The following is a 15945-nucleotide window of genomic DNA, read 5'->3' on the forward strand; positions in this document are numbered from 1 at the left end:
ACACACACACACACACACACACACACACACACACACACACACACACATACGAACACACACACACACACATATTCGCACACACAAGCGCACACACACAACACACGTACTGTGACATACACACACACACCGGCGCCACACACACACACACACACACACACACATATTCACACACACACACACACACACACACACACACACACACACACACACACACACACACACTGTGACACAACACACCTCATGCACAGCCATCTCTTTACACAGGACAGGCAGAGACTTTTTAGAATCCAAATAGAGTTTGAACAGTGTCTGTAATGCAAAGGACTGACAACACCAATCCGAGAAAAGCAGGGGTGGACAGCATACCATATTTGAAATACCAGCGCGGAGCAAAACCTCAAGTGGTTCAGTGTGCAAACATGTTGCCTTGATCGAGATTGACTTCCAAAAGAATGTCATCGCTTGATCCTGACTTCTACCCGGCAGAGTTTCATCGCTTGATCCTGACTTTTATATCACAGTTTCGTAGCTTGCTCCTGGCTTCCATAAGAGTTTCCTTGGCTTTTTTCTGACCTTGATAAGAGCGTCGTAGCTATTTTGTAGTTTGTTACTGACTTCCATATAAGAGTTTCATGGCTTACTCCCGACTACCATAAGAGCTTCATAGCATGTTCTTGACTTCCACATGGCGGTTTCATGCTTTAAATTACGCCTGACTTCCATAAGAGTTGTAAATAGCTTTTTTTTTCTGTCACATAATCGGCAAGAAAACATGCAACATATCGACAAGTCCAGCTCCATCCAATCCAACCCCCCCACACCCCCTCCCACCCCCAGCTCACTCTGCTGTATCAGCGGGTTAGTGACAGCCTGCAAAACTATAACTATTGCGCGTAACAGTATCCGGCGAGTACTGACCAGCCGTGCAACGAGTCTCTATGGCGGCATGCTGGTACATGGTGCCACAATTGATAATTACAGCCAGACGGACAAATTCATCTCAAATAAATCACATAGATTCAAAAACAAATAGACTGCCAACGTTCCAAAGTTCAGAATAAAAAAAAAAGATATGTTGTTGGAACGTTTAATTATTGACAAAACAAAACGTTACGTTTCACCATAGACCAAATAGGCTGGACCGCCAACTCGTCACGTGACCCTTCGAGGTTACGACGCTCGACTTTCACAGGGGCGCTTTGCGTCCGGTTTGAAAGACAGTGACAAGAAAGCACGCTCCAGTTATTTGTGACAATGGGAGGTGACAATGAACTGGATTTTCCAAAACTCCAAACTAAACTTAACAAAACTCATCGAAAAACATGTTCCATAATAATATGCACTTTAGCTGAGTTTATTTTAGCATTTTCGGAACTTACCTCGGCAACTTCGTCTATGTTTACAATCGACACCGGATATTTTGTTTGTTTGTTTGTTTGTTTATTTGTTGCTTAACGTCCAGCCGACTACGCAGAGCCATATCAGGACGAGACACCGGATATGACATCCCCCTGATTTCTGAAAGGCCAAGAAGAGCAGGGTAGTAGTTGCGCTGAGAAGGATAGCACGCTTTTCTGTACCTCTCTTCGTTCCTAAATGCGAGGAGCCGCTACCTCGTAATAGAGAGAAAGAGCGGAGAGAGAGCTGGTTGGCGGTCCAGGATAAATGGTCTATGGTTTCACATGATTATATCAACACAGCGGTCTTGTAAGTGCACATGCAGACAAACACAAATTACACAAAACGTATCTTGACAAAACATTTCAGCCGCTTGCAGGGAAGACACAAGCGATTGAGATTGTTATGAGTGTTAGGCTTGTATAGATTGTTAGGATTGTTAAGAATTGTTAGAATCACATAGATTGTTAGGCTACACATGCGACCGCGGGTACGTGTCAGAATATTCCCAGGCAAGTATCTGACAGTTGGTTTAAACAAGGTTGTATTCAATTAAACTTGATACAACAATAACACGAGAAACAATATGGACACAAACTCAACTGAAGCCAACGCTTCTATTACGTGCCCTACGAAGTTCAATCAATCAATCAATCAATCAATGAGGCTTATATCGCGCATATTCCGTGGGTACAGTTCTAGGCGCTCTGCAGTGATGCCGTGTGAGATGAAATTTTATACGGCCAGTAGATTGCAGCCATTTCGGCGCATATTTACCTTTCACGGCCTATTATTCCAAGTCACACGGGTATAGGTAGACAATTATTAACTGTGCCTAAGCAATTTTGCCAGGAAAGACCCTTTTGTCAATCGTGGGATCTTTAACGTGCACACCCAATGTAGTGTACACGGGGGGAGGGTTCGGACACCGAAGAGAGTCTGCACACAAAGTTGACTCTGAAATAAATTTCCGCCGAACCTGGGATCGAACTCACGCTGACAGCGGCCAACTGAATACAAATCCAGCGCGCTACCAACTGAGCTATATCCCCGCGCTCTTGACATTGTAGTGGGGGTCAAGTGGGCGTCGGCATCATTGTCCAATCAGAAATTTTGATGCGCTTCCGCTTCCTGTCCCGCCCAGTCTGCGCAAAAGAAATGGCGCAAAACTGTTTGCGCGGAAAAAGGTGATGAAAAAAAGAACACAACCTGGTTTGATAACCAAATGATTGCGATCTTGCATTCTAGCATCATTTAATGTGGAACAACGACACATCTGATAAACAAATAGCCAGTTTGTTACCAACATGAGAAACTAGGGTTTAGAATCGAAGCGGTAAACCCGGACGCTGTTTGTACACGTAAATCCGGAGAAGCTATCGAAGTAGGTGACATGTCGTTTCACTCCGAGTGTGCCAGCACCGGCCCTCTACCCGCCAAACCCCCACTAGGCAGGGAAAGTGGTTCGACCTTGCATGAATGCAGGGCAAGTTCGAGTTTGCTAGCTAAAATTGCTGCTAGTGCTTGCCTTGTCTAGATCTGGAACTTTTTCAATTGGATTTTTTCTCTCTATTATACTGGAATAAGTGGGTGCTTTTCTAGATCTAAGCATCGACCGAATTAGATAATGATGTTCCTTGCATTGCATTCTCCTAAATCTGTTATTCTAACCAGTTTGTTTAAGAATATAATTGTTCGTTTTTTGTTGATAAGCTTACAAGATTTTTTCTTTTTTAAGTAAGTGGTTTCACACGTACAACATGAGACCCACATGCACTAGACAATGGAAGTTGAGGTCCTCGTTCAATACCACAAATGCCAGTATTATACTTCAGACTCCTTTTGGAGGAATGTGTGGGGTTTGGGTGTTGAACTTGAAGTGGCAGATTGTTTGCACAGGTATGAATGTTCGTACGTTCGTACGTGCACGCATGTATGCAGGCATTTGTTTGTCAAGCAGGAACATGCAACATTTTGTTGACCGTATGTGAGTGCGTGTGTAATAAAACCAACGACAAACAATACAAAAAGCTCCAGCTCTGCTTCTTCACCAGTCACAGACGCATTGCGTTGTTCAGCTTTCCAGAAATATATTAACTCAGTCAGAACCGGCTTCATGAATATTTTATTTCAGGAAAAAGTCAATCGAATCTACACAAAAAAAGGTTATTGCGTTGTTCTGTCTTTGAGACTGTATCACGTAATATTGAGCTACTAGAAGAAACATGTCTGTGGCATAGTTTGACCCAACAGATAGAGAAGTCAACAGAGGTATTCTGCCGTCAGCAGCTTTATTGCTGTTTTGAATTTGATCTTGCATAATTTTATTACATAATTTTGCAACACACAAAGAAATCGTAATTGAATATTTTACGCAAAATTGAATAATTCGCAAACATGTTTGTATGAACAAATATTATTTTAAGAAAATATGAGTGTGAGGATGGACGTATTTTGAGTGAAGTAGCAGAAATTCTTTTTAAGTTCTTTGGCTACATGCACACGTTCTGTTAATTACGTTCTTAGCAGGGAGATCCAGATTAATAATACTGCTGTGACAGGTTGTGGTTTCCATACACACTTTGAATACAGGGGAAAAAAAACACAGTTAAAAAAAAATGTGCACATAGGATTAAAATATTAAAGTGTACAGAATAAAAGCAACATATTTACAAAAACAAATCTCGTGGTTCTCTTGTCAAACCCACTGTAGTAAGCACAGAATAGGAGAGAAGATTTTGGAGAAGGTGGCTTAACCTACTGAAGTAAATGATCAAGAGGATTCTAAGCATCCAGTGCTAAAGCTCTCAAATCACAAGACAAACACACTTGTTGTGGCTATCCGAACTGTTGATTTAAAAAAAAACATACCCACAAATTGTAAACATCTATTACAAAATTATATATATTGTATGGATCTGTCTTTGTAAAATATACTGTACAGAATTTTTTTTAATAATCTGCACAAATCTCGTGGTTCTCTTGTCAAGTAGTAGGCACAGAAAAAAAACCTGTGTTTTGTCTTGTAAATTATACTTTACTAAATGTGTACAGTATTCTAAGAAAAGAAAAATTCTTCCTTTTTATCATATCAATTGCCTCCCTTGAATTTTATTTGTAAAATAATTCTGAGAAAAAAAGCTTTCTACTTAAAAGCAGTGCAATCAAGAAAATGGGTACAACCTGTGTGTATACCTTTATTCCTTATTCTTTTTATTTAATTGAGGATGTCACTATGCAGTTTTACTGATTTAAAAAAAATTCGCTTCAAATTATCTCCCTTGAACAAACACTTCTTTTTACAATTAAATTTTGTTTACACGAAGAGGTAGTTTTAAGGGTATATACAAGAAAACAATATTGCAACCTTAGATGTATTTACATTTGGACTAATTCCATTAAAAAAAAAAATGATAAATCAAAATAAAACAGATTTTGAGGCTGTGCACAAGCTAATAGGATTAAACACGAAAGTCGTACCCAAGAATCGTCAAATACTTTTGCTAACAGCTAGACTTAAACATAAGAAAATATGATCTGCAAGTGTTTTGGAGTAATGCTCAGCCCCAAAAATAGTAATCCTGGCACAAAAATAGTAATCATCCAGCATTCGTCGCCAATTACAACGCACATGACAACTGTGTCTGCGAAACGCAATCATGCACATATATCCATCATTCACAAACAAAACACATCAGTCAGTTTTTGTAGTCATCATAATTTCAAAGAAGATCACATCAAAAGCACATGCATCACTGATTCTTTTTCTTTTGCTCGTAGTAGGCCTTTTTCAGTGTGTCAAGCGCTTCTCTACTGTACTTGCGCTTGCCGAATGAGTGAGGGCTAGACTTCACCACTAGAATAAGGCTCTCCAGCGTCTCATCAGACAGACATGATCTCTGGTAAGTGCTGTGCTTTTTCACCCCATTTTGCCATTGAAAAAAACAATGCCAAACATGTGAATTGATAAAAAATAAAAAAAAATTTAATTTTTTTTACATTTTTTTTTATTTATGAAAATCGTAGTCTTGACACGGATAGCGGAATGGCGTATTTTTTGCAGAAAATCGTAATAAATTACGCCAAAATCGTAAGGGTAAACAGGTCTGAATTGATGGCACTGGTCCACCGAAGTGCATGCCATATATGCTTTACTGTGCGCTCTCCCTCTCAATGGTCTTTCTCTGGCTGACTCGATTCTGAGGAGATAAAAGAAAACACATTCAGTACAAGCTGTACAAAATAACAACAAAACTAGTATTACTTAAAGTAGCTGCTGGTTTCTGAGTATTTGATTGAAGGCCCAATCCGACTTGTAAGAAGTTTGCCCGACTGTCGCAGATTTGGTCAGGTAATTGCATGGAGTAAAATCATGCCTCAATTTGGTAACATACAAATTGCAATATTCTAAGGCTGCGAGAATACATCGGCGCCACTTTTTAAAAACTTTCTTTTTGTGTGTGCGCATGTTTTAGTGCCAAAAATGAATAGGCCGAGTGCTCTCTCTGCAAAACTTGTGTGAAGCTTCAGAGCTCTATCAATGGTTTGAAAGAAAAAACATACTTTTCCATTTTTGACGTTCTTGTTCCCTTCCCTGTGAAATTTACTGTCCGTAGGTTACCGGATTTTGTTAATGTCCGTGAAAACCTCAACTATTCATTGCTGAGTGCCTAGTGATAGCTATCCCCCTCAACGACCTAGCACTGCTGAATCCTGATTCTTCCCATTGTTTGATTCTGTAATGAAATTGTGTAGTTGGTAGTTATGTGAGCTTCTTCTTGGGGGTGGGGGGGTGGGGGGGTTATTTAACCATCAGATCACAAAGTAAGACTTCATTGTAATGTGCAGATATTTGTTCAGGTGCCCACCATTTTCTATGTGAAAACATGTTGCTAACTAACATGAACCCAACCATAAAACGTGATGTAGGTGAGTAGCCCATCTAGAAAAAAGAACCTGTTCTAATTCCGAATTAGAACAGGTTATTTTTTCTAGATGGGCTACTCACTTACATCACGTTTCATGGTTGGGTTCAAGTTAGTTAGAAACATGTTTTCAAATTCTCATCAGGCAATCACGGCTGACACTAAACACAGAACAGGTGGGAAAGACATAATTCAATCTACTCACCTTCCTTGCATTGTGAGACTGGCCATATGAATCTGCTGAAGTAGTTCCTGCACATATTTAATCAAATATTCATCTTAATAACGTGTTAATATCGCTTGTTCTAGCAAATCAGACTTGACAGTTTTCTGAAGGCTTGCACAATTTAAGAGCTTGCCTGTCCCCAATCATTACAATAAGAAACAACATCTAGTATGCAAGTATTTTCAGGGTATGAAGGTTTTAATATAATGTCGGTTCTTCTGGGGGCATGGAGAAACACCTCACACAACAAATTTCAAACAATTGAGGTCACACCATAGGTTTACTCACAAACAAACAACAGCAATACAATAAACAGTCTGCAAACGCCTACATGTTGTCTACACTAGGTATAAAGAAACAAAGAAGCACATGAAGACGGGCTTTGTCAAGTAGACCATTATAGCGAATGAGCAACAGCTGATGATCCAGACCACCAAATTGACATGATTTCCCCTTATTCAGTTTGTGATTGTAGTCATATTGACGATGCATGACTTCAATTTTTCTAAGTAAGTCTCTTGGTGCGTTTACGGATACATTCATTGTCACAATTACGACATGCTAATGTCTAACCTGGGTAAACTTCAATTCATGACTTTTTTTTTAACTGGCATAGACATTATGAGCATACCAGAATTATTTTCCTGTTAGACTGTCTTCTTCTTTGTCTTCTTCTGCGTTCGATATTCATGGCTGTCATATCGTCAGGTCAGTGGCTGCCATGAAGTCTGCATAAACCAATTAAATAAATAATTAAGGAAAAAAAACACCCTTACATCATAATAAATCAGAACCATCAAAACCACCCCCCACCCATCCAATAAAACCTGCATACAAAAAACACTTCAAAATAAAAAAAAATGAAAACATTTAATTCCACTTCAAAAATATAAAAGTTGTTATGTTTTATTTTCATTATCTCTTTACACACACAAAAATTGCTGTGCAAATCTTTTTAAAAACATCAATGCCCGAGACACCAGTAACCTGTTTATGTTGTTGACCTTGTAGCTTTTCAGTTTAAGAGGCTGTTCAAAAAACCGTTTCCCTGGAATCTGCACTATGATAACCATGAATAATACCGTAGGGAAAATATTACATCACCAAGACCTAAGAAATAACACCAACCGACACCCCTCACCCTTATTTCACCCACTATGCCAACCCAAAGACTGGAAAATAATCATCAAATACAGAATGAACAAAAATGCTTGATTTCATTTCTTCAATGATAAGTTGAAAATCTTCATTCTTCATAATAATGTTATTGGCATAATGTGTAATTGCCACAATTTACAGAGTTTTATGAAAAAATGGTGCGATAAAAACCAAAGGGAAAACATTTGTTCATATACTGATACCTTATTTACCTTGTGGCTTGTGTGCCCCAGGTTTAGGAGCTGCTCAAACGTCCATTGCTCCTCAGTCTGCAAGAAATTAAGCGATGGCCTGAAGGAGAATGGAAAAAAAATCCTTTGTCAGTGGGTGTGGGTGTGTGCAATAGGTACCACGCCTAATGCAGTCTGCAAAACAAGTGCAACACTTCTACAGAGCTTTTATGATACAAAGCTTCAAATAAGAAACACATTACAATCAAATGAAAGCTGAGCCTGTCATTGCAAAATAAGAAGGAATATACAACAATCCAGTGGCATGTAAAATATTGTTCCTTCAGAAAGATGGCTTTGACAGTAGAAACAATTTAACTTGAAATTTGAGTCAAAAATTATTTCTCTACATTAGCGAACGTAGGCTACTTGCAGTTATACCCCTCACACATGAAATATTCACAGATTGAATAACAGTTTGTTCCCAATGTTGCTTCCGTGTATCGGTTAGATCCATCTCGGTTAGATCCATCTGCAGAGTACGGATTGTCATCCGTTTAAAAAGGAAAAACAATCAGAACTTGTCATCAGTGATCAACCTACCTTGCAAGAGTGGGGTGAAACACTCACTTCCTGCCAACATGTCTGCAAAAAAAAAAGGAAACAATGCCAATGAAAGCTTAAAATGATTCTTGTGTTCAATATGTGTACACGTGCTTCATTTCTGGGGTGAAAGTGTAAAATATATCGATGGATTGATAGAACAATATAGCCTCAAGTTCACCGCACCAAAAAATACTTATCAATCAACATTGTCATCACTCGATCAGCTATTCCATCTCTTTCATTTTGATTAGTGCTTTTGTGAACAAGAAACACTTAACAAGTGGCTCTATCCCATCTCCCCCCTTTCCCCTATCCCATCTCCCCCCTTTCCCTCGTCGCGATATAACCTTCGTGGTTGAAAACGACGTTAAACACCAAATAAAGAAAGAAAGAAATCTCTTTCATGTGTGTGTGTGATGGTGTGAGCGTGTGTGTGTTTGTGTACGTGTGTGTGTGTGTGTGTGTGTGTGTGTGTGTGTGTGTGTGTGTGTGTGTGTGTGTGTGTGTGTGTGTGTGTGTTTGTGAACAAGCTTTGAAAAACGTATGTTTACCTTGCTCTAGATCTACTGATTTTCGTAGGCGGAGACTTCTCTGCCGTGAGGGCGGCTTCGTTTCCCTGGCAGAATTCAACATCTTGTACAGATCTGCTGGTGATTTTCTTTTCCTCCGCTTCGTGAGTCACTTGATCCACAGATTTAACGAACATTGAATGTTCTTTTAGTTCTTGTGACGGAAGTACAATCAAGGAATTAAGTGGGCATTCCTGAGTCCTCTGCTGACTTCATGTCCACAAAGTAAATCGCACAAACTTGCAGGGTTTGAAGGGTAGTTTATTACTTTGAAGAAGAACAGCTAGTCGTCGCTGCCCGTTCAGCATTCTTTGCGCGACTTTTGCAGAGGAAGGCAATGCAGTTGTTTTTTTTCCCTGCTGAATGTTGCCAGGGTGCACAAACTGAGAAAGCATTCCCGATTTTCCACAATGTTCTACTTCTTTAGAGTCTTTTGCACAACATGATTTATAACTGCCAGTGTACGTCTAATTCATGATGCCTACCTGACAGCTGGGTCAAAAGTTACGTTCGAGAAAATACTCGAACTAAGTTCCAAACAACTCGAAGAGCAGACATGTAACATGTGGGATTTTGGCAAGCGGAAACGCCGTAGATCTAATGTCATTCAAGGGTATCGTAATGTGGGAATGTCAAGGCCAGTTTTTGACTGGTTTTGAACTGAAGTTGGGCTCCGAATGGAAATAAACACTTCCTCCAGCTGCGCGACCCATTGATAACAACAGTTGGAACTGGTAGGAAGATGAACAGGTCTTGTGAACTGGCTACACACTGTTACGGTTCAAGTATAAGTTCAAAGTAAACACTCAACTGAGGTGGCAGGTAATGGCGGACTTGACTTCCTTCATAACCAAATATCACTCTTCTGACAAAAAAACGCAAATGCTATGTTAAACCGGAAAATAAATAAACCGGAAAAGGAAGCGCATCAAAACCAAAATGGCAGCCCCCATGAAATCCGAAAGGTCACGGAAAAAAAGTCGTGAATAGAACTATCTGCATCAAAATCAGACTCAAAGCAAACCAAGCAAAGAACAAGACAAAACTAGCAGAGGAAAGAGAGTGTGGGGGGGGGGGGGGGGGGAGCGGGGAGGGGGCGAGTTTACAGTTCACACCTTCAGAGCTTAACAAACAAACAAAATTAAAAAAAATATTAAAAAATTTAAAAAACACTAGAGTTTTCAGCCAACAGAATTAGTCATATAGAACACAATGGCACCTGTAAACTGTCACTGAGTTCACCAGTTACATGTATAAGGCCAAAAAAAAATAGGTGTGGTTACGGTAACATAGCCAAAAAAAATAGGGTAGGAAGGTAGGCAATCACTTTTTTTTTTAAACTTTTTTTTCTAATGTGTACAAATTAAACCTACTTGACAGGGAAATAAGTGTGCGACTCGGGCGATTTTGCTTTCATTGCGTTTTCTGCACTCGGTTTTTTTTTTATTTTTTTTATTTTTTTTTTTTACAAATGTAATAAAAAGTTATAGGGTCGGCCCCTAAAAATAGGGTAGGTCGGGTTACCGTAACCACACCTATTTTTTTTTTTAGGCCTAATAACACTGATACCAACGTAGACTTGCCGCATGATCACTGTCATTTCACAGCCTATTTAAACCGGCTTTTGCTTCTGTGTTATCTGTTATGTCACAGACGGAAAATGTCTTCTGAATTATCATGGGACGATCGTTTAAGTTTCTGAACCGACTTTTAAAAGCTCATTCCCTCTCTTGATCAGTTTTTGGTTGATTCTGTTTTAATCAAAACCCTTTGTTTATCAGACTGCTTCTGTTTTGTTTTGATTTGTGTTCTGATTTGTTTTATTGTCTTGAAAATGTCTTTTTCAAATCGAAAACTTAAGCTTGTGTTTTTTTTATGGTGAGTAAATATAGATCTCTTTATTTATAACATTGATAAACAAATATTTAAAAAAATAACACTGTTGTCTTCAGTACGCCGCCATACACGCACAACCTTTGCCGCTGGCGCAGTACAGACCATACACCGTGGTACATGTCTGCGATGAAAGGAAACCTTCGGGACCAGCCTAAAATTAATGTCCAGACACTGCCGGTGGCCTGTCATTGCAAGTATATTTTACTCAAGATAATGTACATATATAACGACTATAGGATGCGTGATTGGTTTCCTAGCATACAATCACGTCATGTCCCAAATAGACGCTTGTTCTGGGGACAGAAATATTAAGTTAGCATAGCAGCGTGATTGGTTGGGAGGTGTGCTTTCAGTCGTCGGACATGCCTCACGTGGCAGGTACCTCTGTATCTACCTAACTGCCGTGGTCACGTTCATCCCATGGTCATGTCCACTGACCCAGTTCCTGTCACTGTTGAGTCATGTCATCGTAACTCCGCTACAGCGGCCTCTTACATGGTCAACGGTTTGCGCTGGCCTTAGCTCTCTGGACAAGGCTGGCTAAGTCGATAAGTGACCGCGGCGTTCTCGCGCCACTCTAAAACCGGATGGCCCAATAAGTAGATTGGGTAATTATTGAAGCAAGGTTTGAGTGCCTGACGGGTACTCAGTCAATTATTAACCTGGCTTTGATGTGAGATTTTTGTTTTCTGTACGTGGTACAAACACATGCCGTGTGCATCTCTTTTGTTGTTCGTCGTTTCTTCGTTGTTTTCGTCTTTTTCTGCTACTCAGTTTGTCTGTTTGAGACAGACTCTGCGTGCGTGCGTACGTGCGTGCGTGCATGCGTGTATGCGTGTGTGTGTGTTTCTCTCTCTCTCTCTCTCTCTCTCTCTCTCTCTCTCTCTCTCTCTCTCTCTCTCTCTCTCTCTCTCTCTCTCTCTCTCTCTCTCTCTCTCTCTCTCTCTCTCTCTCTCTCACACACACACACACACACACACGCGCGTGCACGCACACACACACACACACACACACACACACGCATACAGCAAAGCTTTCCAGTCTAGTAGCGTTAGTGTTTATTTTATGTCACTGTGACAGTCAGGGGATTGCCACACCAGTACTTGGACACAGTTTCCGATACTTTAGTTTTGCGTCCGACGCTGTCAGGTCATTCAATTCCTTGTCTCTAATAACGGACTTTCCTTTTACTTTATAGTCTATGTCACATTTCCGGGCAACTTGATCTTACGTGTCGATTTTATCTTGTTATCTTTATAACACGAGCCACATTTTATTTAAGTTATTGTCTACGAATAATTTTGAAATGTAATGTTGCCGCGGAGCCTTTTTCATACACGTGGCATTCAACTGTTCACGAAGGATTCTGAAATCAGTTACTTTTCATGAATGATAATAATAATAATAATAATAATAATAATAATAATAATAATAATAATAATAATAATAATAATAATAAGAAGAAGAAGAAGAAGAAGAAGAAGAACATTTATATAGCGCTAAATCAAAACTTTTCGTTAAAAAGGCTTGCTCTAAGCGCTTGACATCTAAACTAAAACGTCATTCACACTCTTTACAATGATGTACAAGAACTTCATGTCACACTCTTTCATTCAGTATAGCACCATTCACACAGTTGTTATTCTGTACAAGACAATAAGTTAGTCTAACATTTAGAATGTTCATAAGATGAAAACAAGAGAAAACCAGACTGATTAAAACAACTGCTTAGTGCTAACAAAGCATGAATCTTAATGATAACGTAATACATGTTTAACTGTTAAGACCATAAAAAACCTATATGCTAAAATAACTTCGAACTTTTAAGAACTTCTTATAAGATACACAGCACATCTAGATAAACACCAGAATGATAAAACAAAAGGCAACTCGTTAAAACTATTAAATGCATCAATGTCTAAAACACGAAAGACTCAAATATAAGATACACAATTCTCTAGAATTGTTTATTAAAACTGAAACCGACCTGCTCAAAGTAAACCATACCCACCCCCTCCCTACCCACCCCCAACCCTCCTCCTACACTAAATACTAATTATTTCTACTCTTAACTTCCCAACTACACGTTATCCATAAACTATGCACAGGAACATGTGTGTCAGCATTATGTGGCACCGACATGACTTGTGCATATCTAGCTTACAGCTAAGGGTTAAAGTTAAAGGACTACTGCAGTGAAAAATTATATTTATAATAATTTAAAACAAAAGACAAAAATTATGGAATAAGTTCATTATTGTGGAGGAGTCTTGCTGTGATCAAAATTAACCACGACATACTCCGTCGTCAATAACTAAGTACAGAATCGGCAATGTCAGTATTTGAATTGTGTATTTGGTGCCCCAGTGGTAAAGTTGTTCAAATTTAATCAAAGCACGCATATTTAGTATTTATCGCAGTCGTTCTAAATTTCTCCCACCTAGGACAGAAAAGTATGACAAAGCTAGCCAATGCTGAGCGTGCAAGCAGACAGCTAAAGAGAGCCCAGGAATGGCCAAATCTTAACATTTTAACTCGCCAGCCGGGCGAGTAGCTTCAAACAAGTCACTAGCCCGCTAGAAATTTCGCTGGCCCAGTACATACCGCAGTTGCTGCATATGCAGTGTTTCTATGGCTTTGAAAGTCGATATTACAACCAAAAGTGTTGCATTTGACCAGAATTTTCACTGGCCAGCCGGTCGGTTTTTACTAGCCCGACGTATTTTTTACTCGCCCCTGGCGATCGGGCGGGCGAATTGGCCATACCTGGAGCCTATAACCATATATATAATAGAGCAATTTTGTGTAAACCACATGAGAATCGGGGGAGAGGCTGAGCGGAGCTAACTCGGGACTAAATCGTCGGGACCGTTCACATGGCAGACTTTTTGTCGACTTACTGTCTCAGCCTATCTTCTGAGCGACTTCAAACCAACTAAAGCTGGTGGAAAATTGGTCGTAGGTTGACTGGCATGTAAACTACACATATTTTAAACAAAAAGAGAAAACACAACAAGGAACAAGGTCTGGTATGTTCTTCATAAATATTTCGGCAGCGATAAACTGCCTTTTTCAGGATAGTATGAAGAAAGTACGGAATCAAAATTAAACTCTCACTGTACTCAAAATGAAAATTCCCGCAGGCACAACTGCGCTGAATATAGAATCACACAGACAGAAAATTTTTTAAACAAGAAAGGTAAGTTATTGGATCGTTTCAAGTAGGCTATTGTTTGCCAAAACAGGACAGAGCCAAAGAAGAAGATCTTTAACAAAGCAAAGAGGGTAGAACACCTTCTTTGTGCAGAGCAGCGCGGCGTAGCCGGTGAGCCACATCAAGACAAAGTAAGTTGCTTTGAGGCAGTGGTCAGTCAGTTTTACGCGCTGTTGCATTCCACACACAGTGGCGGCTGACCTCACGCGGTCCTGGGTCAGCGCAACCTTAGCGAGATAGGCCATGCGGCATAACTCTTACATAATCCCACGCCAATCTCAAGTGGGCTGACCGGTTTCGCGGCACAGTAATTCTCTCCCTTTTGCTCTCCGCACAGTGGCCTTGAGCTTGGCTTTCCAGCTTTTGTGGCATAACTGCCCCTAATATTCCGCTCAGTCCGCGTTATGTGATACAGTGAAACCCGCCCTCCCCCCTCCAAAAATTTGAAAAAGCATAAAGTTTACAAATGATATACATGTACAGAAAAGCTAAAAGAAAAAAAAAATAATACTGACTTGGAAAAAAAGAAAGGACCTAGAAGGGTAGAAGTCTTAGTTTGAAGGGGGGTCGGGGGGGGGGGGGGGTCGTCCTGTAAGGCAATCCTTGACTTGCCTTTCTTGTTAGCAATATTACTAGTATACTTAATAACGCTCCAGCTGCCAGGCTAGAATTCCATGTTGCTTTTATATTATGTTATTTGCATGGTACGTACATGAAGACTTTTGGACCGTGAAAAATATAAAGTAATGCCAACGAACAGATTCGCAAACGATCACCCCCCACCCCCCCCCCCCCCCCCAGCCTCCACCTCCCCCCCAAAAAAAATGATGAAAGGGGAATAAATTAAAGAAAGGGTCTTGTATATGTGTGGAAAGAAAGTTTAAGTCGTTTATTTAGAAGAGGAAAAAGCAGAAAAGGAAGGAGAGACGTTTGTATTCATTGTGATTCCTTCCTACAGCAAAGAATCACATCTCCCAACAAAGTAAATCGATCATGAGAATCCACGGCTCCCGATCATAATTCAGCTAATATTTAGATGCAGTAACAATTGCAAGCGCTGTTCAATGTTTCAAAACATAATGTTTGTAACTTATTGTTATGTTATATGAAGTCTTATATCGCGCGCGTATCTCCAGACTCGGACTCAAGGCGCAGGGATCTATTTATGCCGTGTGAGATGGAATTTTTTACACAATACATCACGCATTCACATCGACCAGCAGATCGCAGCCATTTCGGCGCATATCCTACTTTTCACGGCCTATTATTCCAAGTCACACGGGTATTTTGGTGGACATTTTTTTTTTATCTATGCCTATACAATTTTACCAGGAAAGACCCTTTTGTCAATCGTGGGATCTTTTACGTCCACACCCCAATTGCAGGTTCAGCGTTTCTTTCTCAATCTGAATCAGTTGATGGCAGCATGCTCGATCGCACGAACAAAATAAATGCGTTCTAAGTGGCTCTAATAAAGCCCACATTTTCTAAATCCGTTTCCGACTCGGAACAACAGCTGTCAATGTTACATAACGACGATCGATACCTAATACGATCAGCGATACATAATGCCAGATACATGGTGACTTCACTTTACGCTGAACTTGTGTTGCAAAGTTAGAGGGTGAACAAGCTATAGTAGTAGTAAAATTAATATTAAAAGTCATACGTTTTTTTGCCATCAAGGACTTGAGTGTTTGTCCGCTTTTTAATGAACCAGCTAGAGAGTGCTTACAAGATTTGCATGAGCATCTCGTAAGCTCTGAGCATCTCGTAAGCTCTG

General features: G+C 39.9%; 1 long non-coding RNA gene across 2 annotated transcripts; it reads right to left on the bottom strand.

Annotated features, from left to right (window-relative positions):
- Positions 1–5510: 5510 nt before the first annotated feature.
- Positions 5511–10034, bottom strand: LOC138952157 (uncharacterized). Of its 2 annotated transcripts, XR_011451314.1 has the most exons (5): positions 9035–10034; positions 8481–8522; positions 7920–7998; positions 6529–7277; positions 5511–5597 (listed from the first exon to the last, which is right to left on the bottom strand). It is a non-coding gene; the product is annotated as an uncharacterized lncRNA (long non-coding RNA). The 2 variants fall into 2 exon arrangements; XR_011451313.1 differs by lacking the exon at positions 5511–5597 and having other exon boundaries at positions 6446–7277; positions 9035–10032.
- Between the last annotated feature and the right edge of the window lie 5911 nt (positions 10035–15945).

This window comes from Littorina saxatilis, linkage group LG17, assembly GCF_037325665.1.
Source record: "Littorina saxatilis isolate snail1 linkage group LG17, US_GU_Lsax_2.0, whole genome shotgun sequence".
In the NCBI taxonomy this organism is placed as follows: domain Eukaryota; kingdom Metazoa; phylum Mollusca; class Gastropoda; order Littorinimorpha; family Littorinidae; genus Littorina; species Littorina saxatilis.